Source organism: Xyrauchen texanus, chromosome 31, assembly GCF_025860055.1.
Source record: "Xyrauchen texanus isolate HMW12.3.18 chromosome 31, RBS_HiC_50CHRs, whole genome shotgun sequence".
Taxonomy (NCBI): domain Eukaryota; kingdom Metazoa; phylum Chordata; class Actinopteri; order Cypriniformes; family Catostomidae; genus Xyrauchen; species Xyrauchen texanus.
In genome coordinates, this window is record NC_068306.1 from 39,643,616 (window position 1) to 39,671,353 (window position 27,738).

Below are 27,738 nucleotides of genomic sequence, written 5' to 3' on the forward strand. Positions count from 1 at the left end.
ACACTTGGTCACTTCATACGTTTTTTCTGATCTAATTGCTATCCAGGCATTAAAATACCAAGTGTATATGCCCTCTAAGACAGATATGATATGGATATAAATTCAATCAATCAAACTACTTCCAGATATGGCTAAACAATTAACCGAAATAAAATAGAAATCTAAAATATGTGATTTTCAAACCCAGTTTGCACAGCTGTTTTGTCTATAGTGTGTAGTGCTTTTTGAAATACATATAAACAGGATCAGTGAGCGGTTTTGTGCTCCATACTAACAAATTCTATCTATCTGCCGATGTGCTCTGCATTCGGTTCGGTGTGTTAACATTCTTTTATGTTATTTAAAGTGCCCCAGATTTACTTTCATTGCACATCATTTCACATACCTTTATGCTTGGCCACTACAATTTAATGTACACATTTAAAATAACCCCATGAGAGTGTATTTTTTTGTTGACAGCAAGGCATATGAGAGCATTTCACATTATTAAAAGGCTGTTGCCAACTCGACTACAAACAACAGAGACTTCCGTCCTTTCAATTTTCAAAATAAAAGCTTCCGCCAAAATAAAGGCTTGAGGGTTTAACCGGACTGCATAGTAAGACAAGAATTATATATATATTTTTGTAAAATGACTATTGAATAATAAAAATAATAATAATACATAATTATACTAATAATGATCATTATTATTCTCATATTTTCTATACAATACTATATTTCTATAATAATTTATTAACTTAACATTATTATTATTGCAATAATATAATATTCAAGTTGACTGGGTTTACAAAAAAATGAACTTTTCATCAACAGAAAAGTTAACTGACCCTTTCACAAAGACACATTCCAGACTAAACTTGGTCAAGTGTAAAAGCATATGTCTTTTCAAGCCACATTTGTAAACTTTCCTCCACTCAAACAGCACTATGTCAGCAAAGGCAAAATGTGAAACACATCAGACATGCATGAACATACTGTATCTTACTCCCGACAAGCCCCAAGAGCAAAAATACTGTAGACATGTGTTGTGGAATCAAATAATAAATCCAATATTTTAAATTCGCTGCCTGACATTAGCATAATAAAAAGAATTTATCAATTTTATTTGCATTAAGCATGGGAATTGAAGAACTGATTTATCTGTGGCAGAGACACATTGATGAAGTGACCAAGTGTAAATACCCCCTAAGACTTTGTGCGGTGTAGCCATAGGCGGAAATGGGACCCCCCGTATCTGAGGGTTGTCCCCCCCCTAAAATATCATTAAAATATGTGTATATTAAATAATATAATGATATATTCTTAAAATAATTGTTTAAGAAATAAAATAATACAAATGCAAACGGGGCAATAACAAAAAAAACCTTGGTGTCCCCTTCAAAAATTGCTCTTGAGAATTGTCCCCCCAACATTTTGATGAAATTTTCGCCCCTGGGTGTAGCTGCATTGATACTGAGCATGCTTCATGGTTTGAATGCATAGACCTGATATAATGTTAGTTAAATTTTTTTAAATCACTTAAAATTCTTGTAATGTAATTTTTTTTAAGCTTTCAATTGATCTATAGATGTTTTTTTTCTCCTCAAAAATCCATGAGCTGTGCAGTTCCCCTGAAGCCTTTACATAGTTAAAATGAAAGTATTTAAAATATTTAATGCAGTGCATCATTGTAATGCATTGACTATTTTTAACACTACTTCTAAAAATACTTTCAGGTTTTTGTAGGTTTTGAGTAATGCATTACTTATTTACAGTAATACAACATAAATAAAATACAGGCTTCATGCAGGCTCTTAAACAAGGTTACTGTTTGTCTCTAAATAAGTGTCGAAGATAGGGCCACACCTTCTATCATGCCACACAAAGCATTTGTCATGAGGATGTATTTTCATTAATTTAAGCTAGTCAAAAAAGATGACACGTATGATTATGTAAAATGCTATTTGTGTCATGAAGATAGATGTTGGATCCAGTAAGACACAAGAAGACATACAAGTTATATGGCAACCAGTGCTGCTTAAGCAAGCCTTAAATGTGTGAAACATGCATAGGAATACTTTTAGAAATAGGGTTTGTGACGCTGGTGTGCTGTTGAGATCTAGTACTTGAAGACAACAGGAAATATTGAAGGTCCAAGCAAATTATCATATGATGATCGACTAACTATTGAGTAATAAAAAAGATGTATACAACATAAAGTCAAGCAGTGTTTGACTGAACTTGAGCTAAATAGCACACTGTATTAGGGAGCTGAAAAAACTATATTTAAGTGGATGAGTATGACTAATGAGCATATTCTGTTTGCATAGTACACAGTGCACTCTGCTGGCCAGATTCACTCCCTGAAAGCAAATGGCCTTTTCATAAAAAATGTATTTGATTACACTATAGCTATCAATTCTACCAGAACTAGAGGTCAGGATAAAGACAGCAGATTGAACTAGTCATTTTTTATGAAAATAAAGAGTAGAGTAGGTGTAGTAAATATTTTAAGCATTATATAATGTTTTTAGTGTCATTCTTGAAAGCTATTAAAAGAGTGGTACAGTGCATTGATTCCATTCACATTTTACATTATTACATAAGCTCACAAAAACAGAATCGAGTTATCTAGTCTTGATGTTCTATTAAAAGGCCTATAATTATATCTTTCGAGATTAGAGTGCCACCTTCTGGACTACAGGTAGACCTCTAAAACAAGACACGTTTCAGTTTTAATCTGCCTACTTGGCATGATTAATTGTGCAACAAAAAATAATGCAAAACAAAAGCATAATAAAATAAGTATATTTTGTATTCCGTTGTTTCACACATTTTATCTTTATGTAGCCTTATTTAAATACATTTTGTGTCAGAAATTCTTCATGTCTCTTTCAAATTATACATATGGAACTCATGTTTTCGACTCTTGCACGTTATCTAAATAATAATGCATATTAAATATGTTTCCTCAATAATTGTGCATATTAAATGCATAAAGTTTAATCATTAGTGTCATTTGGCAGCACCTTTGTTGACCCTGGTTTCAATTACACTGTCAGTTTTTATGCCTCGCACTGTAGATCCAAAAGATCTGGCTCAAAAGATTCATTTGTTTGGGAATCGGTCTTCTGGTAGCACTATATGTCTCGTCTTGTGCTAAATTCAGTAGTAGCATTGATTCTATGACACTTAAAAGTAATAGGAAACACTGTTTGAATATTTTATTGCGGTGTTATGGATCAACTGGGGATCATGTTAACTCACATCCCAGTTACGTGAATGTGATGTGAATAATTTGCTTGATCAGCAGATTCGTTCAATGTAGTTTGTCAGTGAGTAAAGAAAAGACGTTTTGCACACTATAAAAATGTTGGTATATTTTCAAACAGTTGTTTCATCGATGTCTGTTCTAATGAATTTGACACAGTTTGAGAGAGATTTTAATGGTTTCACATGGTATCATCTGGTTACCCATGTTGACGTGGGACATTGGTTTTTAATGGGATTACAATTGTCAAGAACAGTAAATTGCAAGTGGAATTCTTTTATATACAACACTAAAGCATCATAGGTTGAAGTGTGTCAATAATATACTTCCAATTGCTTTTTTTTTCTTTATAATGAATAATGGCTTATTTAACCATGATAGTTTGAATAACTTTCTCCTACCATTGAAAATCAATAAAGTGATCTGCAAATTAGAACTGGATCATTAGTTCAGTGGTAAGTCTTGCTGAAATGTCACTCAGCGTTCTGGGTTTAAATCCTGGTTCATCAAGTGCAGTTGTATCTTTGCTGCAGGTTATGATGTACTTTCAATAGGTCTATTGAGAACTATTTTGTAAAACACAGACACAATTTATTTATTGTTTTAAACACATCTATCAAAAATTTCAACCAAATCTGACAGCCAGTAATTACAGTATAACCTACTGAATTTTCTGAGAATAGTTCAATTACTGAGAAGATAATTATGAATTATGCGGTCTATCAGGGAACGGAGGTTACATATGTAACCTAGACGTTCCCCTTCTGTCGCTCTCTCCACGTTGTGTCAGAGAAGCGACACTAGGGGTCCACTTATAAAAGCGCCATGCGCTGAGCCGTGTACGTGAACTGCTGATACAGGAGCGAGCAGGTATTCTTACGTGCAGGACGACCAACTGTATCAGGCTGCACGTACCCTTCCCCAATGCCCCATTTAAGCCATCAGGATTCCTTATCGTTACCCTGGAGGGGAACAAGGTGCTGGCCACCAACCTGGGAACGGGCCAAGCCTGGCCGGGCCTCTTTTCTCTCTATGTTTCTCGCATAGAGCAACTTAGGCAGGGGCCCTTACGCGATTGAGGGAAGGGGTCTTAGCCCTTATTCAGGAAGGAGAAGACCCTGCGGAGGCCACGCCTACCCGAGAGGGAGGCAAGTTTAAGTGGCAAAACCATCAGAGGCCTGCTTAGGGCCTATGTGGAAAAGTTGGTGCTGGTGGTGGATCCAGCCTATAGAGGGGAACATACAGCACGGAGGCCGAGGCAGCCATGACTGCCTAAGGGAAACACGGAGTCAGCTCGCCAGAGGGACAGAACCGTGGTGTTACACACAGGGGAGTCCGAAGGAGGCCTTACCTGTGGAGCACCTATACCAGTACAGGGTAGCTTACGGTACCCGCAGTGGCTTGGGTCAGCGAGTTCCTCCGCTGAACTGCGACCCACGAGGGCTAGGGAGGAATCGACCAGTGTCCCAAACCTGAAATCTCTCTGGGAATGAAGGCGCACTGTTTCCCCTGGTTAGGGGAAGGAGCTAGGTGCAAGCGATTCACCTGGTCAGATTGTGGAGCGTGCCACCCGAGTTCTCACGGGCTCGGTACCTGAGAGAACACGGGACGATACTGACTCAACTTCGGAGATTGTAGAATCTCGCAAAAGTGTTAGGTGTTGCCCAGCCCGCTGCTCTACAAATGTCTGCTAGGGCAGTGCCCTAGCCAGTGCCCATGAGGACGCTAACACTCCTGGTGGAGTGAGCTCGGACCCGCAAGGGGGGCACGGCCTGGGTGTGATAAGCCAGGGAAATGGCGTCGACAACCCAGTGGGCGAGTCTCTGCTTGGAGACAGCATTCCCTTTCTGCTGTCCCCAAAGCAGGCGAAGAGCTGCTCAGAGCGTTTGGTGCTCTGTGTGCGGTCCAGATAAATACGTAAAAGCACGTACTGGACACAGCAGTGAAAGGGCTGGGTCTGCCTCCTCCGGGGCAGCGCTTGCAGGTTCACTACCTGATCCCTGAAGGGCGTGGTAGGAACCTTGGGCACATAGCCCGGTCACGGTCTTAGGATCACGAAAGTATCTGCCGGACCGAACTCCAGGCAAGCGTCGCTAACAGAGAACGCATGCAGGTCCCCGACCCTCTTGATGGAAGCGAGCGATCAGCAGGGCAGTCTTGAGAGAGGGGCCCTGAGTCCAGCTGAGTCAAGCGGCTCGAAGGGGGTCTCTGGAGGCCCGTAAGGACAACCGAGAGATCCCAGGAGGGGAACAGGTTAGGCTGGGTGGGAGTTATCCTCCGGGCACCTTTTAGGAACCTGGCGATTAAGTCGTGCTTACCAAGAGACTTGCCGTCTACCGTGTGCAGTGGTGGGCGCGATAGCGGCGACATACACCTTGAGGGTGGAGGGGACAGCCTCCTCTCCAGCCTCTCCTGAAGAAACACGAGCACTGACCTAACTGCGCACTTCTGCGGGTCTTCAGCTCGGGAAGAACACCAGTCCGCGAACAGACGCCACTTTAGAGTGTAGAGATGCCTGGTAGAGGGGCTCTGGCTTGATTGATTGTATCTATGACGGTCGGTGGTAGGCCGGCTAGATCTTCCGCATCCCGTCCAAGGGCCAGGCGTGGAGGTTCCAGAGGTGCCAGAGGCGTGCCCGTGCCCCTGAGAAAGAAGGTCCTTCCTCAGGGGAATCCGCCAGGGAGGGGCTGTCGTGAGGAGCGTGATTTCCGAAAACCAAGTCCGGGTAGGCCAGTAAGGGGCTACCAGAATGACTTGCTCCTCGTCCTCCCTGACCTTGCATAGCACATGTGCAAGAAGGCTCACTGGGGGAATGCGTGCTTAGCGCAGCCCGCCAGAGCCAGCTGTGTGCCAAGCGTCTGCCCCGAGGGAAGCCTCTGTCCGGGCATACCAGAGCGGGCAGTGGGAGGTTTCTTGGGAGGCAAACAGGTCTACCTGAGTCTTGCCGAACCGATCCCAAATCAGCTGGACCGACTGGGGGTGGAGCCTCCACTCTCCGCCGGGCAAGCTTTGTCTTGACAGTGCGTCCGCTATCACATTGAGGTTGCCGGGGATGTGAGTGGCGCGCAGTGACTTGAGTCGCTGCTGACTCCAAAGGAGGAGATGACGGGCGAGCTGTGACATGTGGAGGGAGCGTACTCCGCCTTGGCGGTTTATGTAGGCTACGACCGTGGTGCTGTCTGTCCTGACTAGGACGTGTTTGTTCTGAATTAACGGGAGAAACTTCTGCAGGGCCAGAAAAACAGCCAGCAGCTCTAGGCAGTTGATGTGCCAGCGCAGCGGGCCTCGGTTCCACCGGCCTGCGGCTGTGCGCCCATTGCATACGGCGCCCCAACCCAATTTGGAGGCATCGGTTGTGACCAGAACGCGTCGGGACACCTGCTGCAAGGGTACTCCTGCCCTTAGGAAGCAGAGGTCTGTCCAGGGTTTGAAGGTTTGGCGGCAGGCAGAGGTAACTTTTATGTTGTGCATGCTGCGGCGCCATGCTCGTCTCGGGACTCGAGTCCGGAGCCAGTGCTGAAGTGGTCTCATATGCATCAACCCCAGCGGCGCGGCCACCGCGGAGGATGCCATATGCCCCAGGAGCTGTTGGAAACGTTTTAGCGGGACCATGGCGCCTGGCTTGAAGAAAGCGAGGCATTTCAGCACTGACTGAGCACGCTCGTTGGAGACGTGCTGTCATTGGGACTGAGTCTAACTCCAGACCGAGAAAAGAGATGCTCTGGACTGGGGAGAGCTTGCTCTTTTCCCAGTTGACCTGAAACCCCAAACGGCTGAGGTGGCTGAGCACCTGGTCTCTGTGTGCGCATAGTAACTCTCGGGAGTGGGCCAGTATGAGCCAGTCGTCAAGGTAATTGAGTATGCGTATGCCGGCTTCTCGGAGCAGAGCAAGAGCTGCCTCTGCGACTTTCGTGAAGACGCGAGGGGACAGAGACAGGCCGAAGGGGAGGACTTTGTACTGATACGCCTGACCGTCGAACGCGAACCTTAGGAACGGGCGAATTGAGTGTCGAGGGCGAATTGAGACGTGGAAGTACGCGTCCTTCAGGTCTACCGCTGCGAACCAATCTAGATGCCGGACGCCAGATAGAATTTGTTTCTGGTTGAGCATTTTGAACGGGAGTTTGGACAAGGTCCGATTGAGAACTCGCAGGTCCAAGATCGGTCGTAAGCCGCCGCCTTTCTTGGGTACAACGAAGTAAGGGCCGTAGAAACCCTTCTTCGTTTCGGTTGGAGGGACAGGCTCTATCGCGTCCTTTAGTAGAAGGGAGGCGATTTCTTTGCGCAGGGAGAGGGCATGTTGGCCGTGTACTGCGGAAAAATGTACGCCCACGAAGGGGGGCGGAGACCTGGCAAACTGAATTGCGTAACCGAGTCGAATGGTCCGGTGCAGCCAGCGTGACGGGTTGGGCAGTGAGAGCCACGCCTCTAAACTCTGTGCTAGGGGCACCAAGGGGACGGGTTTTTGGGACGTACCCGGCGGGGCTTCGCAGCGGTGCGGAACAGGTAATGCGGCGTCGGGAGGCAACGTGGCGTCCCGAGGCTCTGGTGCTGAGAATGAACTCAAAGCACTTACCTTGCTCCGCGCACCCGGCAGGGGGCGGGTTCGTGACTGAGGAGGAGGTCTGATGTTGGCGTCCTCTGGACTCGTCTGAACCGGCCGGCCGGGGGACAGTCGTGGTGCTGAAGGCGGGGACACCGCATCCATGGAGCCGGGACTGTTGAGGCCTGAAAGCAGAGTGCCGTGAGAACGGCATTTGCGGGCCATGTGCCCCATAGACAAAGGAAATAGCTCTTTTATTGAGAATTTGGGTACCGCAGCCCGTGTTAGGGGGTGCGGCAAATGAAAAAACAAAGGATTCTCCTCCCGGCCCTCCACCGGGGGACGGAGCGGTCTTACACCTCTGGAGCTAACGTCTTGGGCTCTGGGTGCGTTGTCTCAGGAGCGCCTGGGAGCCTTCCGGGTCCTCGAGGGGGTCCGTGAGACAGGGGGCGTGCGCTTCCCGCGGTTTGCTCGACGCTGGGGCTGAGAGCTGGGCCCGGGTTGAGGCGGAGCAGGGGTTTGCCTTCTGGCCGCGGGAGGACGCCCTCGGCGGGCAGACGGGGCATGGGCCGTGGCGGCAGGCTTGCGGCGAGGCATGATGTGAGAGATGGCCTCCGTCTGCTTCTTCACCATGGAGAACTGCTGGGCAAAGTCCTCGACGGTGTCGCCGAAGAGGCCGAACTGGGAGACAGGGGCGTTGAGGAAGCGAGTCTTGTCAGCTTCACGCATCTTGACCATGTTCAGCCACAGTTGACGTTCCTGGACCACTAGTGTGGCCATCGCCTGCCCGAGTGCTTGCGCTGTGACCTTCGTCGCTCTCAGGGCGAGGTCGGTCACTGAGCGCAGTTCCTGCAGCGTGTCGGGATCAGGGCCACCCCCGTGCATGTCGCGTAGTGCCTTGGCTTGGTGGACCTGCAGGAGGGCCATGGCATGCAGGGCGGAAGCGGCGCGTCCGGTGGCGCTGTAGGCCTCCGCTGTCAGCGAGGAGGTTGCGCTACAGGTCCGGGAACGGAGTACGGGGCGACCTCGCCAGGTGGTAGGGGTACCAGGGCATAGATGGATCGCAACCGCCCTATCCACCTGGGGAATTGCCTCGTACCCATGGCGCGCTCCGCCATCGAGGGTGGCGAGGGCGGACGAGCCTGTGGCAATGTGACGAGTGGAGAGGGGTGTGCTCCACGAAGAGCAAGAGGGTCGGCCGTCTGGCTGTGAGGCGAGTCACCGCTACCTCGAGCACGGACAGGAATCAACGAGTGTGTCGGGGCGCGGGTGGTCCAAGGGGGCGTACCCGGCAGAGCTGCACCCGCTGCCATCCCCAAATCGCCTCCATCGCCAGCTGCATCGTCCTCAATCCCGTGGGAAGGAGCGACACGGGGGGCGGATGGAGTGGCTTGCTCACGGTTGTAAGCAAGCCGCGACCGCAACGTTGTCATGGTCATAGTGAGAACATGAACCATCCACAAAAGCAGCCTCAGTGTGATCGCTACCCAGACACACGAGACAGCGCCTGTGGCCGTCGGAAGCGGAGAGCACTCTACCGCATCCAGAAACAACACAGGGGCGGAAGGGCATCTTTATAAAGACGCGTCCTTAAAAGGACGTTCAACGCCGCTGTGTTTTGCTCTTTTAGAGGAATTACTCTTAAATAAAATCACTCTTTTAGGGAAAAAACTCGTGAGAGTTTTTAAATCTGCACTGTCGATGCCTAGGGGCAGGAATGCACAGCCGTGCAAACAGGAGAAAGCAGCTGTTGTGCGCCGTAGAATCCAACAGCATGCAGCAGAGGGATAACAGGAACTTCGGTGTGTACATGCAGCAGTTGCAGAACACGACCATCGGCTCGAAGAAATTTTCTGAATGAACTCCCGTATTTGCGCCGCTTAAATACCCGTATGTCCGGGCGGGACATGCAAATACTGGTTGCCAACTCTCATTGGCCTTTTTTCATAGTCCAGAGGTGAATATCGGCGCTCAAGAGAGACCCCTAGTGTCGCTTCTCTGACACAACGTGGAGAGAGCGACAGAAGGGGAACTGAGATATTCTTTTAACCTATAGAACCATTTATTTAATCTTGTGGATGTTCCATGTTTTGTTCACAGCTCATACTGAATGTAAAAGGCCAGTTTATGTAATGAGACTCATTCTGATTATTAAAACTGTACTTTACTTGAGTATTACCATGGCATTTTCTACTACATATTACAGGGAAATATTGTACTTTTTCCCAATGCTAACTATGTATAATAATGTCAAAAAGTCTTTGATTAAAATATTTGTTTAAGAAAGCAGCATTCTCAGTACCTTCGCATAGTCATATCGGTGCAAAATCGGTGAACAATCCACATAGAAAAGGTCTGTTTTCATTCCAGCTCAAAAATGAACTATATTGGCCAGCATATCGGTAATCAGTTAATTTTCCCCCTCTAAAATTTTATTGGTCTCAAAACTCCATATCGGTCGGGCTCTATTGATGATATTACTTAGATTTTTTTCTTCTAAAAGAAAGTTTCCATTGCAAATATCAGTTAAATTAAGAGAGAATCAACTACATTTACACAGCATCATATAAACTTGATCAAATAAATCTCTAAATTGCAACATCCTCCTGTTTTACTAACCCATCACTTCATTTTAATAGCTGCACACACAAACTGCACAGCAGAGAGAGCACAGCGCACTGAAATGTAAAAAACCCAAACCTTTATTTCCCCCCGCCAAGCAGGCATAGTCTGCGGTGTGGGAATATTTCGGTTATTTAAAAGACCCACAAGGCACCATCAATGTTGATGTTACCAATTAGTAAACTTTGTCCAAAAATTTTTTTTTGAAATGGCTCAGGAAGGGAACAATTCAAACCTGAGGAGCCATATCTGTGATCAGATTTTTATGACTACCCGTATTTTCCAGAATATACATGTTGGGCCTCATAGATACAAGACAAAGGCATTCCTAACAAAGTCGTAAAGCCTGACTGAGGCCCACAAACACAAAATTATAAACCTTAATGATAAAAAAACTGTGCCAAAATCAAACAAAGGGAGTACAAAACAGACTACAAATTGTGTGAATTTCCAAAGGATCGAACTCTCAACTCCAATTGGATGAGGCGCTCAACAGAACACCCCTCAACCATGATGTCTTCGGGAGTAGAAATACCTTCAAATTCCTTCTAAGCATTGCTTCCAGTGACTTTGCTTGCCGTGCATAGATGCAGCTCATCGCTGCTCTCAGGTGTTGCCTCAATGCACAAGGAAGTAAAGTACGACTTGAAACTGCGGCCATACAATCTCTATCTCACTGGAGGAGTTCAGATTACTCTGTGTTCCACCGAACAATTTCATTGAGATCCGAACGAGACCGCCGAGCAATCCCTGCAGAAGTGAAGAAAGAAGAATCCCCTTCCCTCTTCAATCAAGTTGATGTCACTGATTTCTCCACCACTCCGCCAAGAATCAGCAGCCATGCCGCCCACATTCGCGGCAATACCCTCTTGTCGGAAATCTTGCGTGACGTACTCTCCACGAGTCACGTCTGCCATTTTCTGCATGTCACTCCACACACACACACACACACACACACACACACACACACACACACACACACACACACACACACACACACACACACACACACACACACACACACACACACGAGCTACGGATATCAGTTTTCCTAAGAGAACAATCTAATATTGAGACTGTTATACTGTCTGGTTATTAGTCCCTGTTTTCTTTTTAATATTCTATTGATTTTGATAATTGACAGTTATCTTTGATGATTGTTGAATTTGAAGGATCAATAACCTAGTGTTAAGTCTAATCAATGTTCCATTGATTTTAATAATTAATGATTATCTTTGATAATAACTAATATTCTATTGAATTTGATGATTGTTGATTTAAAGGATTAAAAAACTATCATTGATTTTAATCAGTGTTCTATTGATTTTAATAATTGATAATTATCTATGATAATAACACTATGTCCCCCTTGCAAGGGACATAGAACGCTTTGACCCGAGTAATCGAGATTCAGACATCGACGATTATCTCAGAGAAGTTGAGCTCTGTCTGGTTGACATTCCTTATGCTTTGTTGCGTGGAAAAACTCAAGCTCATATGGAAGACCACGGTAAGGAGTGCCCATGTGTTCATGTAAACACTACCGACTGGTACACAAGACTGCTACTCTGCTATGTGTAAAGCCCTAAGTGAAGAGTATTCGCTGTATATCGACGAAGCCTCCGCTACCATAGCCGCATTCGTCATCACACAGAAGAGCCATGAGTCTTCGCGTGAGTATTACAGACACCTGAGGACTGCTTACATCCAAGGATGTAACGTACCAGGTCTGGAGAAGGAACGGGCTTTCAAGTCTCTTTTCCTTCACAACCTCCATGAGAGCGTGCGATATGACGTCACGATGCACTGCAGAAAGGGCAACCCCACCATGCAGAAAATGAGAAGTTACGCACAACTGGCATGGGAGACATGCGTGCGCCCTGCCTGATGGCATGAAGGTGATACCAGAGTCCTGGGGATCCAAGCCTCAGACCTGCAGACCTATCGCTTGAAGGCAACGAAATGCCTCACGTAAAGACAGGACCCCAGAGGTATCGATCACCCCGCCAGCGGGGTGGGCAACAGAACCAGGGGGGTGGTGACCAGATACACCACCATGGGTCATGCCAGGCCAAAACAGCAAAATGTTTGCCGGCCAAAAGGAAAGGAACGGTTCGAATGAAAACCCAAACAAGAAGGTGAATGGGTAGACAAGGGTTCAAACCCCTTCAGAGAATACAATTTGAGAAGGGAAATGGAGGATATAAGGAGATGCTTGATAGAGTAAAAAATGCAGCTTGATGCTCATCCGTCATTCACCAGGTCCACCAAGTCCTCAAAGGAACACAGCACTAAAACCCCATCAGTATGACTTGACGATGTACCCCCTCCCATTAACGCCAAAGTTTACTTTGTAGGTTGGGGAAAGTGGAAAAGGGGAGCCCAAGTTTCTTCCCAAAACAGTCACTCCTATAACACCACACCTTCCTTTTCTGACCATCTTGGGTGACCTTGTCCATAAAATGCCAAAAACATACATCAGTAGTAGCAGTGGGGTGCACCAGCTCCCACGCACTACTTGACACTGGTTCCGAAATAATGGGTTCTAACACCTTCGCAGAGGTGGATGGAGCAAAGCTCTCCCATGGCCAGACAGAGACCTGCAACGTAAGCATCACAAGCTACACACAAGTTAGGTCGCCTATTACAAAACGGGCCTGGATCGACATTACCTTCCAAGGGATGACGCTAGTACACCTTGTTTAATTATGTCCCATTAATATGAAACCACTGTTAATTGGCCAGGACCTGCTGAACTGACTGGCTCCTCTCATTGACTACCATCATGGACACATGGGCTCAGGTTGACACACCGAGACCACTTGGTCCAGAAAACAGTTCGCCATCCTCAGGGTGGGCAAGTCGCCATCCAGAAATCCAGCAGAGACTCCAAGAACAATTACAGTGCCTGGGTAAATCCCTCCAGGGTACTATAGTCACTGTAAATTTGTACTCCTAAAAAACTTTGCACGCTTTAGGGACTTTGAAAGAGGTTGTCAGAAGACATAACATGTGTGTACCATTAGAGATCTAATGCAGGACTTCATCAGCAGTGCTATCTGACCTGACATGTTTGTCCTGAATTAAGGGGAGGAACTCCCTCAGGGCAAAGAAAACAGTCAGCAACTCTAGGCAGTTGATGTGCCAGTGCAGCGGGGCCCCTTTTCAACGGCCCGCAGCTGCGTGCCCGTTGCACACGGCGCCCCAACCCGATCTGGAGACATCGGTCATGACCAGGACACATCGGGACACCTGCTGCAAGGGTACTCCTGCCCGCAGAAAGCAGAGGTCTGTCCAGGGTTTTAGTGTTTGGCGGCAGGCGGTGATGATCATCACACGGTGCGTGCCCGGGGAAGCATAGCGGACCTCCGTGCGTCAGGCTCAGACTCGGCGAGCAGACCTGAAGGTGGCGGCCCAGGCGAGTTATCCGCATCAGACGCCGTTGTGCTCTCCGATGCAGCAGTGATGTTGTCATCGAATGTCCGGGAGCTCAAGGGACCGGACGGCCAGCCTTTAAGCAGACCGCACTCATCCCGAGCTCGGGGGAAGCAAGCACGCGTACCGGGGGGGCGAGAGGTTTCGAGGGGATTTATCCAGCGAAAAACGTCCCGTTATTCTCCCCAAATCGTCTTCATCGCCCGCGGCACCTGCCCCAATCCCGTAGGAAGGAGGCGAGGCACGGGGGGGCAGCTGAAGTGGCTTTCTGTCACTACAAGAGACAGCAGAGATTGCAACGCTGCCGCAGGCGGCTATGTTCTCACACCCATTGGAGAGAATGCTCATCCTGAGCTCGGACGGATACAAGCAAGCATGCCGGGGAGGCGGGGGGTTTCAAGGGGATTTACCCGGCAAAAACGGAGCCCGTCATTATCCCCAGATTGTCTTCATCGCCCGCGGCGCCTGCCCCAATCCCGTAGGAAGGAGGCGAGGCGCGGGGCTGAAGTGGCTTTCTCTCATTGCAAAAGAAAGCCACGACCGCAATGCTGTCTTGGCTATGTTCTCGCACTGAAAACATAGACCATTCATAAAAATGCAGCCTGTGTGTGATCGCACCCAGGTACGCGAGGCAGTTTTTATGACCATCAGAGGTGGGGAGATATCAACCGCATCCAGAAACTACACAGGGGCGGAAAAACGTCTTTAAAAATACGCGTCCTGAAAAGGACGTTCAACGCCGCTGTGTTTTGCTCTTAAAATCACTCTTTGTAGAATAACTCTTTCGAGTTGTCTGCGCTGTCGAAGCGCCCAGGGGCAACAATGCACAGCCGTGCAAGGAAGGAGAAAGCCGCTGTTATGCGCCGTCGAATCCAACAGCATGCAGAGCGTCAGAGGATTAAACAGGAACTGGTGTGTGACTCGCAGCAAACTGCATGCACGACCATCGGCTCCGAATAAATTTTCTGAATGAACTCCCGTATTTGACCCGCTTAAATAACCGTATGTCCGGGGGCGGGGTATGCAAATACTGTCTGCCAACTCCTCATTGGCCTTTTTTCATAAGTCATAGGCATATTTCGGCGCTCAAGAGAGACCCCTAGTGTCGCTTCTCCGACACAACCTGGAGAGAGCGACAGAAAGGGAACACACTTTTTACCATCAGAGCATAATTTTCTATAAGCTTTGATACTATGTGTGTTGTGAAAAGCACAAATAAATACGGGCCCAAGCACATCTGGTCCATTTCCACCCGGTGGATTTTGGAAAACAATGCAAGGCGGACACATTCATTTGGCATCTGACATTTTTCTAAACAATTTTGAAGCAATTTGGGTAAATATAAGAGGACTACTTTAAAGACTGTTGTAAGAACCAGGCTTCCTGCTGCCAGGCATAGATACAGTGTGAATAATTGATTTATTAAGCTGATTAGACAGCTTAATAAAGCTTAAGAGCATTCGTGAGAGTGCAGAACTTTGTGTGGCATGTAATTGAGCTTGCGTCAAAATGCAGGTCTCAAACAGTGTAAACCTGCAGTGAGTAAAGCTGTCAGAGTTTGTTGCGTTGCTCGATTCCTGTGTACATTTTGTTAAAAATATTTGTTTTGTTATGTCATGTCATGTTAATAAGTAGGCCAATGTGAAATTGATTTGTACAAAATAGCAATAAATTAATTCAGCTTAACTGTTCTAAGTTTATTTTGGAGGTGTAGCCAACAAAAATAATATGGTATGAATAGCATATTTCAGTAATCACCGTCATTATCGCATCTGCTCTTAAAAGACCCATTTGTCAAGCAGTTGGTATTAGTAGATTTAACATTTTCACAAATCACACAAACTCCGATTGCAAATGACTGTTTTTAATTTCCAAAGTGCAACCACTGAGGCCAAAAATTATCTAACGATGATCTTACATAAACAAGATCACAATTGAAGATCCACCTTTGAGTCTTTTCACAAGTATAATTTACTGTACTGATGTACTATACATTTGGGTGTCCAGTTATACAACCCACGCTGCACAAATGTCTGTTTTCCCTATTCTATATGTATCACTTGATATAAAAACTAAAATAAAAATGAAATGTAGTGAAAAAATAAAAATAAACTATCAAATAATTAAAAACAAAACTAAAACTAACAATGAACTACCAAACAAAACGAAAACAAATAATTGGAGAAAAACATTTAAAACAAAATAGAAATAAAAATGAAATTTTTAAACTATTATAAACTTGCTACACACTTCTTGCCCTATTCAGACAGAATTTGTTTTATATGGGGACGTGGGGTAATGTAACAATTACAAGAGCTTCTCAGTTTAATCCTGTGCCACTTGGTCACGTCAGTAATTTTCCTGGACATTTTCCGGACTGCGCATTCCCAGGTCAGTAAAAGCTACTGCGTAATTACCTACTATAAAATGATCTGTAAAATTAACCCCTAGTAATATTAATCCAGTGCGAATTAATAAAAAAGCCAGTAAAGCTGCACTTTCCAGCACTTGAGCCCTTTAAATATTTACCCATGAATAAGAGAAACAAGCAGCTTTTGATAATGATTTGAGCAGTGAGCATGGGAAATTGTGTTGAGCCCTTGCATTTCTTAACCTAAAATTACACAATGTGAAGGGATTGTCCATATTTTTTTTATTAAAAAGTGTAATTCAAGATTACAGGACTTTTAATGTCACCAGTTCTGTTATACAGTATTAAGCCAGACAGTCCAATCAGTTTCTTCTAATAATCACACATACAGTGTGTTTTACACACTGTATACATACAATATAATCATGTTTAATATGTCCTGCGTAAAAATTAAGCACATTATCTATTTTCTAATTGGTCAGTTACACGTGACAGCAGTGCGAAAATGCTGTATACACATTTACATTAAGTGATTTTTAAAGACATGGCAGTAATAATTACTATAAGAACTGATGTCAGGAAAACGAATCCCGTCCGAATAGGTCTTTAGCCACACTAACAGATGTTGAAATCATTAAAGCCGTGATTTATTACCATGGCAGCAGTGAAAAGTTGCTTTCGCCCAGAGGAGGGTAGTATCGTCTACTACATTTACTCTGTTACATTTACTTGAATATATTTGTGAGAAAATTTACTTTTAAGAGTAGGTTTAATAGTGGGTGAACTTTACCTATACTCAAGTACATTTAGAATGAAAGTGATTTATTTTTACTTTAATTAATATGTTTACTAAATGCGTAATTTATTGAGAGATTTTTTAAAGGGATTTTACAACAGCGGAACTTTACAGTTGCACTCTGTCACTCAAGTCAAGTCCCTGGCTGCAGCAGCAAGCACTCAAAACAAACACTTTTGTCATGCAATGCCTTAATTTTACACCAAGACAAGCGAATATTTCAAGATTAGAAGCAGCTGCAACTTAGTTTTGGCGATAGTGATTACGTGAGCTTGTCTATGTTGTGGTGATGGTCATTTTCAGGGTGATTATGTAAGTATGGCTCTTATGAATCAGTTTCTTAATATCATTTTTTTTATCAATGCTGTAATATATCAGTGCCTAATGTATATCCGTATAAACATTTGCGTTAAGTGTAAATGCCTTTTGCTCTGCATATCACGTGCGTGCGTGTCTACCGGAGCGCATCTCTGCACGTGAACAATGCACAGCAACTTTGCGTTTGACAGATGTGGCTAGTTTTTCTCATGGACAACAGAGAACAATCTCTGAACTTAAATGCTGCCTTCACGTGCTACCGGAATTATTGTAAATATGAGTTTCCCACTTGGAAGTTGCACATGAACAACTCCAGTTACGACTGGGAAACTCGTAACTGGAGTCGTAAACTTTCAACATGGCGAAGGAGACTACAATTCTGTAGTGAATGATTTATTAATTTTTCTAAATACATTTAATTGTTAGCACTTACTGTTTTGATCATATTAATTTATGAATATCAGCAACCATTTGATGCATGTTGTAAATTTTTAGACCGTAAAAATAGCTTGTATTTGACCAAAAAAAATATTTTCGTCAGCAAGCTGAGTGATACTTTTATGGTGTCAAAACTTTAGCATGACGTACTTGTAATTACCAATTCAGAAGTGGGAAGTAGGTTAATTCTGATAGCACATGAAGGCAGCATAAGCCCAACACACTTTAAGGGTAAACTGCCTTATCTTAGTATTTTACTGTACAGAACATATTATCTAAATTCTTTCTTTCTGTATTATCTTTCTACACAGTAACTGAACTAAGAATCCATTCAGGACTTAACAAAGCTGTGAAATAGTGGAGCCATTAAAGCATGATCTTGCTTCTTATTCAGCACTATATATGATTGGATCTGTGGAACATTGTTTTTCATCGTATTAATTACTAGAAACTGGTTTCCAAACTTCTTTTCTAATTGAAAGATTCGTCCAAACCTGAAAAGCATCCTTGAAGTGATAGTTCATCCATAAATTAATGTTCTGTCATCAATTCCACACCCTCATGTTGTTCTAAACCTGTGTGACTTTCTGTATTTTCTGGAACTCAAATGATGTTAGACAGAATGTTAGAGACTGACAATCTTAGTCATCATTCCCTTTTAAAATATGGAGGAAAAAACATGCAGTGAAATTAAATAGTGACTATAGGTCTAACATTCTGTCTGGCATCTCCTTAATTGTGTTGCATTAACGAAAGTATGTAATACAGGTTTGGAACAACACAAGGGTGAAAGATTAAAGAATTTCCAATAATAATAATTATTATTATTAAATTATTATTATTATTATTATTATTATTATGTAATACATGTTAAATGTGTATTATGTCATGGAATATTTGAGATTAAACGTCCATTGTGTTACATATGAAAGTAACTAGTTGCTCACTACTTGAGTATACTTTTAATCGGATACTTTTTACTCTTACTCAAGTAATTATTACTTTTTTCAAGTAATTGTACTTTTACTTGAGTCCAGATTTTGGCTACTCCACCCACCTCTGCTTTTTTTCCCTAATTAATTGCATGCAATTTTGCCTTCTTTTGAAAAAATTTAATATCACGAAGGCATTCAAAACCCGTGGGTGAACCATGGCGCTCATAAGTGAAAGCGATCAGCAATAAAAGCATTCGAGTTTGGACAGGAGATTAATGTAAACACCGATATCAGTTACAATTGGTGTCTTCAGTGAATGTAAACAGGCAGGACCAAAAATGTGATACAGTCTAAAAATCAGAGCCTTGCTGTGTAAACGCAGCCTTAGTGCCCCAGATTGGATTTGAAAATGTTAGATTCAAAGTGCTTTTGGTTTTCACATGGTCATCCAAGATGCTGTGTCACATGTGAGTGAAATAAAATCTGATTAGGTTCACTTTTAACTGCAGTGTGTACTAGCCAGTAGTTTTAATGAGCGTAAGTACGCATGCACACACTCTTTTTAGTGTATTTGTATTGCTTCAAAAGCATGCACACACTCTTTTGTCGAAAGCTCACAGGCGTCATATTGTGCACTTGCGTCATCACAACCGTTACATGACCACCAGTGACCAAAAAAAACTATGTTTAGCCCAAAACCTTTAATAAAATAAACCAAACCGAAGAAAATGTACACAATGACCTCATTTGACAAATGTATCGTCAAATCCTAACTCTTAAGTAACTATACGACATAAAGCTATTTTAGGAAGTAGGCTACTTTCGCTTTCACAATCGTCAATTGCTAGATCGTAGACCATGAAGTTTTATAATTCTCATACACAAACTCATATCCATTGTCCATTAAATACAGGCCACACAAGACATGTGTAAAACATGGTCTATACAACCAATTTGTTGCGCGATATTTGATTGTTATCGAACAAAATAATTGACCATATGAGCAATCCTAATTTATTATTATACACAGAAAACCATTGGATTAAATAGGTTACGATTAAAGTTAGAAAAATATCGTAATCGCTTACCTGACAATTGATTATATTCCAAAAGAATAACGTTTTTTTCTTTTTCGAATTAATAAACAGTGGAAAATGCAGCAGGAGATTTATAACGCTGTTTTCCGGCCATTCTTTTACTTTCGCTTATTCAGTGAATCTTGGGAGGGGCTTATATCTGCTCCTGATGAAGATGACACCTCGCTCAAACAAAGATTTACTTGACACAGAAGAATAATCGTGATCACTGCGTTTATTAGTTTTAAGACCGGGAGCGATCTTAAGTTAGTTAACATGTATCTCAGAGTACAAATATACACTCAAAATATTTTAGCCTATTTTTAAGATTTATCAATTTCAATTGAATAACAAATTTCCATCTAATTTAATTGAATAGTCTTGAATTAAATGTCATTAATAAAACTTTTTATTTATACATTTTATTTAGTTAAAGATTAGGCAATTCAATTAGATTTTATATTCAGTTGAAATGGATAAATCTTGAAAATAGGCAAAAATATTTTTTGTGTGTATATATCTGTAATCTTGCAACTATATGGCAACAAATGATTTGATTGTTTTCTTTCAGAATAAGTGCCCTGTTTTTTTTTTGTTCTTGCAATGGAAGCAGGTTTTTTTTTTTTTTTTTTGAGATTAAGCTATCAAAACATCCCAATAAAAAAAACAAAATACACTAGAATAAAACAGGGGTATATACACTTACTAAATTATCTACTCATAACTATCTAGAAACATGAACACAATTTTCGAAGAGTAGGCAACAGCTGCAAACAGATATCATTAAGCAGCACACAAAACTTAACAGCTGTGACAATTAAGAAGCAGTATAAGTTAAAAAATATACACTTGATAATTTTGATTCTGCAATGCTGCACTGCTACATTACATTAATTTCCTGGCCCTGATTACTGCAAAGTCACAGTATACAGTTATATTTTAATTTAAATAAATTGTAGAAATACAACAGCCAAAAATACTGTGAAAGCCATACAACTAGTAGTCAGGACACACACAACTTTGAGTGAGTGACAGATAGGGAACTACATTCAACAAGAACTTCACTGTAAAAAAAATTAATACTATTCTGTGTGTGTGTACAGTCAACAGAATTGTATTAATATTTTTTACAGTGAATTTGCGAGTGGAATTTGCATGCCACTCCCCCGGAAATATGGATATAAATGAGGCGGCTTGCAACCACTCATTCAGATTTCTTCTTCGGAGCCGAACAGTGTAGAGTGTATCCACTAGCATTCCATTCACCTCTGTTAAAGTGTAAAACGGCTGTTGGATATACGGCACATTACAGCGGGTTCTCCCCTTCTCACACAGATAAGTGCAGATTTTTGATCGCAGCATCGGAGAGCAGGCTGTTACAGTCTGACGTGGAGGACTCGGCTGGGCTTCCACCTTCTGGTGTGATCGCCCAGTCTGAGGTCGACATGGAGCTGGCAGCCATGCTTGCCCAGGCTGCCGGAAGCATCGGAATGAAGTGGAACCCTCCACCCTGCCCTGAGTGTTTGCAGCTGGATTACTGGTTCTTGGGCTCAGAGTGCCACACGCAGCCGCGCTCTACCCCAGTTCCTTTCTTGGTGCATGAGGAGCTCACAAAGTCGTGGCGGGCACTTTTCACTGCCCGGACCCGACTCCCACGTTCCTCCGCTCTCACTACCCTCGACGATGGGGCGGCCAAGGGGTCCTCAGGTGGAGCAGGCGATTGTGGTGCACCTGTGCCTATATCTATATCTTCACCTATACCTAAGTTTTATGGAATTTTATAAAATGTTGCCGCTATTCAAATTTTCTAAAAAAGCTACTATTTCTAACTCCTCCTAGGCCATATATCTGATTCTCACAAAAATTGGTGTGTCTACTATGAACCCTCCTGACAAAAAGTTATCAAAGAAATTTTGACTCGTCAAAGCGTTGCGAAGATATAAGCTAACTAATTGGTCAGGAGTCATCCATTTTGTGCGTATTGACCAATATCTGCCAAACGAAAAGACCAAATATTACGAAACTTGATACACATGTATGACAACACATTGAGTCTGCATACAAAATTGCGAAAACATTAGCCTATAGGAGGCTCTACAACTAAAAAATGCTCATATCTCTGCAACAGAATTATCAATGAAGTTGAAAATTGGTATGCTTCTTGTAGGGGCCAAATGCTTACATATTCTACAATATTGCTCATGTTCACTTTGCAGCAAATCACTTTTCAGCAAAATGGCTGTATATGGTGTGCAAATTATTGTATATCATTCAATGTTATCTGCTATTGTGAACTACATCTAGGACTCCTCAGGTCAATAATTATCAGAGAAAAGTTGAACTTCAGTTATTTATTTAGGTATCTAGGGGTTGCATTTATCATGAGGATTTGACCAAGTGTCTCCAAAAGCCTATCATTCCTAAAATAAATATAAAAATTTCTAAAACCTTTTTGGAGCTTGGGTGCATTGTGGCTTTATAAAAATTATTATTTTTATTTTTTTAAATGACCACCATAACAATGATCCTGTTTCAGGATCGTTGAACACAAGACATCAGTCATAGTTAACACCAGTTTGCAAATTCAGCAACTTACAAAACACATATACATATACAAATACATTCCTTTTTTGCATACTTTGAAAGTTCTTCAAAGGCTTGAACGTGTTAATTGCTGCTTGCAGCTATATTTTCATGTGTTATTGTAGTTTACCTTGCTAAATAATTACAGATTAACACTGACATTAGCCTGACATTTAGTATAAAGAAATCGTTGAAATAATTAGAAAATTATGAAGCAAGGTAGCTTGAAATTCGTCAGCGTTAGCAGGCAAGATCAAGTTAGCTAAAATGACACAGATCAATTCTTATGGCACTATATTTCACATGCTTTGCAGTTATGTAAGCTTACCTGTCCAATAAGAAGAATGCCAGTTCAGGGTCAGTTTTGATCTGCAAAACTGCTTAGCCAGACGGGATTCAGTAGATAAAGTTTTTGATTTTTTTGGCTTACTCGAGTTTGTGTAGGAGTCAGTGTTGTGCTGGGAGCCAGCCGTTTGCTGGATTCCATCTCTAAGACTGTTGTTACTATTGTATAGTGGAAGAGAAGCTATTTGTTACGAATCAGACGAAGGCAGATGAGGAGTGGGGATCTAAAAGCCGCTTCTTTAATGAGTGAAACAAGACTGTAAACAGGGTAACTCAGAATGAAACAATACGGGGAACAAACAAAACATCCACGTGGGGAAAACAAAACATAAACATCAAGGAAAACACAGGCTGGGGGAAACATCCAAGGAGAGCAGGAGAACACAAATCATTAGAACATACCTTTACATTTACCAACATCTACATTCATCGACCGACAGGGACTGAACAAACAACGGGGCTTAAGTACACAGGGAGAGTGATGATCAAACGAGACACAGGTGAGAACAATAAATGACAGGCAATGATGAGGGCAGGGAAGTGTATTCTTCCCTGCCCTCATCATTATGGGAAGTGTAGTTTTATGAGAGGTGACAGGTGAAACACTGAGCAGACAACGGGGAATCGTGACATAACCCCCCCTCAAAGGAGCGGATTCCAGACGATCCTAAAAAAAATAAAATAAAAAAAAAAAACACACAAAAACAAAAAACAAAATCGTCCAAGGAGTGAAGGGGGGCTAGCACAAGGGGCAAAGAGACAGTCCAAGGGGCACAAAGGGTCAGACAGGCAGCCCAAGGGTTTCACAGAGGGCAAGCAGGCAGTCCACGGGGGCACAAGGGGCAGACAGGCAGTCCAAGGAGGCACAAGGGACAGACAGGCAGTCCACGGGGGCACAGAGGGCAGATAGGCAGACCAAGGAGGCCACAAGACGGGGACTGGGTCAGGTGGCCTGGGAGCTGGCCACAGAGCAAGGACAGGTTCAGGAGGCCTGGGAGGCGGCCACAGGAAAAGGACAGGTTTAGGTGGCCTGGGAGCTGGCCACAGAGCAAGGACAGGTTCAGGAGGCCTGGGAGGCGGCCACAGGACAAGGACAGGTTCGGGAGGCCTGGGAGTCGGCCTCAGGACCACAGCCATGGGGAACTCCGAGGGCAGAGCCGTGGCAGGCGGAGCCATGGAAGTTTCTGGTGGCGGAGCCATGGAGGGCGGAGCCGTGGAAGACTCAGGTGGCAGAGCCATGGGTGGCTCTGGAGATGGAGCCGTGGGAGGCTCAGGAGGCAGAGCCGAGGGAGGCTGAGGAGGCGGAGCCGTGGGAGGCTCGGGAGGCGGAGCCGTAGGAGGCTCATGAGGCGGAGCCCTGGGAGGCTCAAGAGGCGGAGCCCTGGGAGGCTCGAGAGACTTGAGAGGCGGAGCCCTAGGAGGCTCGAGAGACTTGAGAGTCGGAGCCCTGGGAGGCTCGAGAGACTCGGGAGGCGGAGCCCTGGAAGGCTCGAGAGTTGGAGCCCTGGGAGGCTTGAGAGACTTGAGAGGCGGAGCCCTGGAAGGCTCGAGATGCGCTGGCTCTTGGACGGTCATGGCTACAGGTGCTGGCTCTGGAACGGTCGAGGCTACAGGCGCTGGCTCTGAGACGGTCGAGGCTACAGGCGCTGGCTCACTGACGTTCGAGTCTACAGGCACTGGCTCACTGACGTTCGAGGCTACAGGCGCTGGCTCACTGACGTTCGAAGCTACAGGCGTTGGCTCACTGACGTTCGAGGCTACCAGCGCTGGCTGGTTGGCCGTGGTTGGCGGAGGCTGGAGAGCAGAGGCCTTTCTTCTCCTCCTCCTCCGGGCGGATGAAGTTGGCAGTGCTGGCTCATTGCTCAGTAGTAGTAGTAGTATGTTTTGTTTAATGCCATGTCAGCAATCAAAGCTATTTTCATGGCAAGAATTCAATTACAAAAATACAGATATCATATAAATACAATAAAAACAAAACAAATATAGATAGCAAGTCATATTATACAATATTTTTTTTAAGATTAGCATATGACAAGAAATCCAAAACCTTTTCAGGCACAATCTCATTAAATAAGTCTTTTAACGAGGTAACTTCATAGAAGAGCATTCTACTTGCGTTAAGACCAGGACAATCTAGTAAAATATGTTTGACAGATAAGGGAATATTACAGAACACACATAGGGTTGGGTCTTCACCTTTAAGCAAATTCCGGATGAATTACATACAACTTATTGTTCTTGCACAAATTCCACTCTTCTTGCCACTTAATTAAAATGTATCGGTTAATAATCGGTCTGATATCTGAGGGAGGGATTTGACATTCGTTAACTTCCTGATTAAGAGCTTCCTTAGCAGCTGCATCAGCTTGTTCATTTCCTGAAAGACCAACATGTCCTGGAACCCAGCAAAAAATAATGCTGAAGAACTGATTTAGTAGATAATCCACTTTGGTTAAGATGCAGTCCACTAGAGGATGATCAATTTTTAAAGTGTCCATTGCTTGAAGGCAGGATTTAGAGTCAGTGAAAATTATAAAAAAATTTTGCAGAGAATTTTCAATGTGCTCCAGAGCTAAAAGTAAAGCACGTGCCTCAGCAGAGAAAATTGAGCATTTTTTTGGAATACGAATTCCATAGCGTTGATTTCCAGTCACCATCGCTGCCGTTACACTGTTTTCCATCTTCGAGCCATCTGTGAATATAGGTACATGGTAGGGGAATTGGTTTCTTATATCCAAATATTGCTGTCTATATACATTTGGATGGGTCACCCCTTTCTTCTGATGAGTCAAGTCCAAATTGATATTAGGCTTCTTTAATTTCCAGGGAGATATAGAATTGAATTGTATTTGGTTTAAAATGCTCAAATTTATATTCAAGTTCTCCAAATGAGGTTTAATACGAATACCAAAGGATCTGATACTTTTAGGTTTGCTCTCATACAAAGGAGTAAATTGTGGGTTGAAGATTGACGAATAAGCGGGGTTGGTTTTATTTGCCTTTATTTTGATAGTATATTGGAGTGAAAGCTTCAATCGTCTGTTTTGAAGTGAAGGTTCATTGGCTTCGATGTACAAGCTTTGCATCGGCGAAGTTCTAAATGCTCCCAAGCCGAGTCGTAAGCCCTGATGATGTACTGAGTCCAACATCTGCTTATATGATTCTCTGGCAGAGTCATAAATTATGCTTCCATAGTCCAGCCGGGAATGAATTAGTGTTCTATAGAGTCTCAAAAGAACCATGTAATCTGCTCCCCATTTTGTTTTTGCCAGTACTTTCATTATATTCATAGCTTTAAGACACCTGTTTTTTAGTGCTTTCAAATGGGGAATGAAAGTAATTTTGTTGTCAAAAAGAAGTCCTAAGAACTTAATTTCTTTAACGACACTAATCAGTTCTCTATTAATGAAGAGTTCTGGGTCAAGATGAAGGGATCGTTGGATACAGAAGTGGGTACAGACTGTTTTTGATTTAGAGAATTTGAATCCATTTTCAACTGACCACTGATATATTTTGTGAATACATAACTGCAGTTGTCTTTCAATTGTACTCATGTTCTTCCCTCTATAGCAGATGCAGAGATCGTCCACATATAGGCTGCAGAATATATTAGATCCAATGATGCTCTCAATGCTGTTTATTTTAATACTGAAGAGAGTGACAGAAAGAATGCTTCCCTGAGGAACTCCAATTTCTTGTTTGTGAATATCCGACAAAGTGTTTCCTACTTGGACTTTAAAATATCTGCTAGCCAAAAAATTGGAAATAAAAATGGGTAATCGTCCTCTAAAACCCATGTGGTAAAGATCTTTCAAAATCCCATATCTCCATGTTGTATCATATGCTTTTTCCAAGTCAAAAAAGACGGCAATAACATGTTCTTTTCTAATGAAACCATCTCTAATATAAGTTTCCAGTCGGATTAATTGATCCAAGGTGCACTTTCCACGTCTAAAGCCACATTGATAGTCACTTATTTGTTTCTTCGACTCCAGAGTCCAAACGAGTCGATTATTTACCATTCTTTCCATCGTTTTACAGAGGCAACTGGTAAGAGCGATTGGTCGATAGTTATTTGGATCTGAATGGTCTTTTCCTGGTTTAGGTATAGGAATTACGGTTGCTTTTTTCCAGGAGGGTGGTATTTGTCCAGAAGACCAGACAGAGTTGAAATTATCTAAAAGAAGAGATAATATGCTTTGGGGTAAGTGCTTTAAGAATTGATAGTGAATTTGGTCTGGCCCTACAGCAGTGTCATGGGAACATTTTAAAGAGTGTATTAATTCATCCATCTTGAAGGGTTGATTATGTACTTCTTTGTTATCAGAACAGAAGTTCAATTTTTCCCTTTCCTGCTCTATTCGAATTGACTGGAACTCAGGGAGGCAGTTTTCTATGGACGAATTCTTTTCAAAAGATTCTGCTAATGTATTTGCTATATCCATTTCCTTTGTCTGGAGAATATCTAGTTTTTTAATATGTTGGATATTAAATCTATTTCCAATGCCCTTCATTTTGCGAATCATGTTCCAGATCCTCTTCATGGGAGTATAGCATGTTAAACTTGATACAAATTGTCTCCAGCTTTGCTTTTTTGCTTCATTTAAAATTCTGCGAGCTTGAGCTCTACAAATTTTAAAGGATATAAAATTATCCGTTGAAGGCTGTTTATTAAAAAGTCTTTCCGCCTTTTTCCGTGCCCCGATAGCTTTTTTACACTGCTCGTTAAACCAGGGGTTAGCTTTACAGTGCAATTTAGAGGATGTCTTTGGAACTGTTTCATTTGCAATATCAATTAACTGTTCAGTAAAAGTTTCTATAGAGTTCTGATTGTCTTGAGTTGCTGAAATAAATTTTTCATAACACATAATTTCGAAAGAAGGCCAATTTGCTTTTTTAAGTTGCCATCTTGAAGGTCTTTGCTGGACATCCGATTGAGGAAATGAGGTAATAAGTGGAAAGTGGTCACTCCCACATAAATCGTCCCAGACCTGCCATGTACAATCTAAAAAGATTTCAGCAC

At 43.3% G+C, this 27,738-nt stretch overlaps 1 protein-coding gene across 1 annotated transcript in view; it reads right to left on the bottom strand.

The window, feature by feature from the left end:
* Window positions 1-19,908, bottom strand: part of acsl6 (acyl-CoA synthetase long chain family member 6) — a 117,360-nt gene extending 97,452 nt beyond the window's left edge. The window contains exon 1 of the mRNA XM_052099630.1: window positions 19,800-19,908. The gene's annotated coding sequence lies outside the window, so the exon portion shown is untranslated. The remainder of the gene's footprint in view (window positions 1-19,799) is intronic.
* Window positions 19,909-27,738: the final 7,830 nt, after the last annotated feature.